Consider the following 4736-nt stretch of genomic DNA (forward strand, 5'->3'; position numbering starts at 1 on the left):
TTTTGCAGTATGTGGGCCTCTCACTGTTGTGGCCTCTCCTGTTGCGGAGCACAGGCTCCGGACGCGCAGGCTCAACGGCCATGGCTCACGGGCCTAGCCGCTCCACGGCATGTGGGATCTTCCCGGACCGGGGCACGAACCCGTGTCCCCTGCATCGGCAGGCGGACTCTCAACCACTGTGCCACCAGGGAAGCCCAGAACTCAGTTCTTAATGACTGTACTCTGCTGCCCATCTGATTGATCTTAATTTCCTTTTGTCTCCTTGATTACTGTTAATTTCCTATTTTCATGCTTCTTTTTCTTTTCCCCCATTTCCCTTCTTTCTTTCCTTTTCCAATACGAATGGAGAAAGGCCAGTAAACAACAAATATTCCTTCGCTGCATTGGGAAAAATACATCAAGGATATCCTAGATATTTTGCCTTATTTATTTTCAAATTCCTTACAGTAAGGGAGGAATCCTAAAACAGCAATCCTAAAAGGTTTTAATCATTTAGGTACTTGCAGGAAATAGATGGCATACTCAAATTGGATAATTTGAGGAGATTTTTTTCAAAAGAGGCTATTTTAAAAGTATCATCAGGATATAGGGAAACTACATGAGATAGTGCAGTAAGAGTTGGGTTCCCTTGCCAGTACTAGGCCTGCAAGGGGTGGAAGGCTGTGGGAGTGAGGCTAGGTTTGTGGCTTCCTGAACCTAGGGACTCAGAAAACTCTGTGAAGAGGGCCGTCTGACAGGTACTCTGATCTTCAGTCAATGGATGCAAATAGATGCAAGATGGTGGAACCAGTTCCCATAGCTCTCTACCTTCTTACCATTTCCTCCTAGGGCTCTCTAGGCAGCCTCCACCCAAAACTGAAAGGGAAAAAAGCCTGTGATGCAGTCAGTGCAGGTCCGCCTCCTAAGGCATAGAGCTGGCTGAAGAAGAGTGGAGAGAGAGCCTAGAGAGGCAAACAGAAGGCATCCATCACAAGGTCCAAATTGTGATGAGAAGAAGCAGTGCAGCTACTCGAGCTAAGGGGTATTTCCTTGTTTTCCAAAAACTTTCATTTTTGCTAATATCAGAAATATCTTTTCCCTGATTAATCCCATCAGTATTCATGTAATTTCTTTGTACAAATTGCAATGACATTAAATATTTTAATGTGTTCCTGATTAATTTATCATTTCTTTCATGTGTATCATTATTTCTAAGCTTTTGCAGTGTGTATATGTTATGTATGCTACTACTGAATCAGAAATGGGCAAGCTGGGGCCTCTTAGGTCAGATGGCTAGGCCCTGGTACTACAAAACACAATGTTGAGAGTAGTTATGGCCCCCAGACCATACTAGCCTCAGGCAGCCTGTATCACACAAAGCTTAAGAATAAGGGCACTGAAGCCAGACTCTGCTACTGGCTAGCTGTATGAGATTGGGCAAATTATTTCTGCTTATGTTACCTATTTGTAAAATAGGGAGTAATGATACCATCTATCTCAAAAGTTCGTTCCAAGGTTTAGAAGAATGAACATGTGCAAAGTGATTACAGCAATGTCTGACATATAGTAAGCACTGAACAAATGTTAACTTTTATAATCTCAAAAATTAATATTTTTGTTGTGACACAAATTGGCTGATTACAGGAAGACAGTAAAAGTAAAGATGGTTTAATATAAATTACAATTAAGAAAGCAACTCAGGGACTTCCCTGGTCGTCCAGTGGTTAAGAATCTGCCTTCCAATGCAGGGGACGTGTGTGTTCAATTCCTGGTCAGGGAGCTAAGATCCCACATGCCGCGGAGCAATTAAGTCCATGTGCTGCAATGACTGAGCCCGTGCGCCGCAACAAAGAGCCCCTGCATCGCAACAAAAAGATCCCACGTGCCACAGCTAAGACCCAATGCACCCCAAAATAAATAAATAAATAAATATTTAAAAAAAAAAAAAGAAAAGAAACTCAAAATGACTTTGAGACCACATAAAGAACCATCAGGGCAGAAAATTATTCTAAATGACTAATTTGCAGTCAAACAACATAATCCCAGAAACCAACTTTGTAGTGTGGGGTCTCACACCTAATATGCTTAATGTTTAGGTTGACTATTATATTTCCCTCATTGTAAAATATTTTACCAAGTATTTTTGGGTCATTCCAAGTGATCACAAGCTTAGGTCAAGTTGTATTCCCTCTGGCTTCTCTTAGCTGATCCCATGTCTCAAATGTCTTGAATCAGTCACTTTCTCTCTATCTGTCTCCAGCTCTGCTCTTATTTCATTAAATACCATTTTATTTTCCCTGTTCCAATATTTCTTTCACCATTTTTATTCCCACAGTTCTCTAATTAACTTTGCCTAGTTTGCATTTAGGGCCCTGGATTATTCTCTCTAGAAACCTGTAGCTTTATCAACTTTATTCCTGTCAAACAGTTTCTGCCTCATACAAATTGATTGCCTTTGTTGTAGTCATTTTATATATTATCCATAAATTTTGTGGATCAAAAAACTGAAAGCATAGAAGGCATGTATCATAGATAAATGAAAAATTATTTAGTAGTATTCTAACAAGCTCAATGTTTTCCAAATTGTAAGCCATGACCTATTATGGGTCATAAACTAAGTTTAAGTTTAGTCAGCAGATTCCAGAATTTTTTAAATTAAACAAAGTACAATGAAATATGTAAAATAAAATCAGAACGCAACTGTATAAGTATTCATTGTATTATGAAGATTTGTTTTAGTTATTTATATGTATATATGCTTGGTCACCATGTAAAATGTATTTCTTATTCTGGATCAGGATATAAAAAGTTTGGAAGCCTTCTGATATATCGCATTCACTTGTTTGTTGTTTTTAAAATGCTCTTAGTCCTTTTTATAAAGATATTTATACATTTTCAATTAAATTGAAATTTCTTGAAGGAAGGTACTCATTCTTCTTTACCTTTTGTATAACAGCTCCACAATTCAATTGAACCAACATTATTGAAAACCTCAAAACATACTATTCACTAGGTATCCAATATATATTAACCATCTTGACATCTATGCAACTAAAGAAAAATGAAGGCAGTGATAGCTGAAAATAAGTGTGTAAATGAAATATTCAATTACAATAGGTCTCCAATTTGTCTTGCTATTTGTGAGATCCATTACCATTTGTTAGCACCATTCAATTAAATGAAAGAATTGGCTATATACTATATGCCAGACCAGGCATTTTGCTAGGTGTTTAAAGTAGACATGTGATTTATATACAGTGTCTGCTCCCAAAAAGTTCATGATGTACAAAGGATATGTGTTTTGATGAGACAAGATTGAATTATAAGTATTAAGTGTTTTTGTCTCATGACATTTTACTGAAGTGGGCATCATTATTCCTACTTTAAAGAAGAGGAAACATGTTTAGAGATGTAAGGTTTCACTGGGATTTTAATCCCCCTGAATTCAAAGCTCATGATCTTTCTTCTATATCTATTATATTAGACCTAAGATTTTTATGTGGCTTACTTTGCCAAATCCCAGAACATGGAGACATAGGACTGTAACATTCACATTTACCAACTAATCAATAATTATCTTTTGAGCACCTACTAGATGTCCATGTTCTAGAAGGAAGATCAACATATACAAATTTAGGACAGAAATTAACCACTGAATTCAAGGAAGCCTGTAAGGTTGGACAAAATCGATTGCCAGAGGAATGGAGTTTATGAAAACCACTATGGACATCAAATAGAACATCAGTTCAAGTTAGGTCTGGTTACAAAAAGCCTTTCAAATAAATCATGGCTCTTATATCATAACACAAAATTGGAATAGTCCAGGCTTCCCTGGTGGCACAGTGGTTGAGAATCTGCCTGCTAATGCAGGGGACACGGGTTCAGGTCCCTGGTCTGGGAGGATCCCACATGCCACGGAGCAGCTAGGCCCAGTGAGCCACAACTACTGAGCCTGTGTGTCTGGGGCATGTGTTCCGCAACAAGAGAGGCCGCGAGAGTGAGAGGCCCACGCACCGCGATGAAGAGTGGCCCCCGCTCGCCACAACTAGAGAAAGCCCTCGCACAGAAACGAAGACCCAACACAGCAAAAATAAATAAAATAAATAAACTCCGACCCCCAACATCTTCTTAAAAAAAAATGGAATAGCCCCAAGAAACACTGCTTGTATGCCTCACCAGCACCCTCAGCCCTCATTGACTTTATTTTTATTTTTAAAAAATATTTATTTATTTATTTGATTGCACTGGGTCTTTGTTGCGACAGGTGGACTCCTTAGTTGTGGCATGAATGTGGGATCTAGTTCCCCGACCAGGGATCGAACCCAGGTCCCCTGCATTAGGAGCACAGAGCCTTAACCACTGTGCCACCAGGGAAGACCCCTCATTGACTTTAAATATGTAAATTTGGGACAAAATGGCTGAGTACATTAGCATCAAGTAATTATGGTTTACTGCAATAGTTTTCCATAATTTTATAAAACTAACAGTTTCCCCTGTGGCAGGCTTACAGTGAAATCTAAAATGCAGACAAGATAAAAGAGCTGATTATGGAGAGAAGAGTGGTGATGCAGAGCAACCCCCTTCCCTAGCCAACAGTGTTCGATTGGTGTATGATTAGAAACAAGTCATATAACAGCTATTCCTTGATTAATTCATTATTTACTGGGCACTGGTCCGAGCCCTCAGGGAGCAAGAGAAAGTTGGATGAAAGTAAACTTAGACAGCCTGAAGGAGTTTACAAGGCATATTGTTACATT

The 4736-nt window shown here is 39.0% G+C and overlaps 1 non-coding gene across 1 annotated transcript; it reads right to left on the reverse strand.

Moving 5' to 3' along the window:
- Window positions 1-4280: 4280 nt before the first annotated feature.
- On the reverse strand, window positions 4281-4353 carry TRNAR-CCU (transfer RNA arginine (anticodon CCU)). The gene has a single exon. It is a non-coding gene; the product is annotated as a tRNA-Arg (tRNA).
- Between the last annotated feature and the right edge of the window lie 383 nt (window positions 4354-4736).

Source organism: Mesoplodon densirostris, chromosome 5 (assembly GCF_025265405.1).
Source record: "Mesoplodon densirostris isolate mMesDen1 chromosome 5, mMesDen1 primary haplotype, whole genome shotgun sequence".
In the NCBI taxonomy this organism is placed as follows: Eukaryota; Metazoa; Chordata; class Mammalia; order Artiodactyla; family Ziphiidae; genus Mesoplodon; species Mesoplodon densirostris.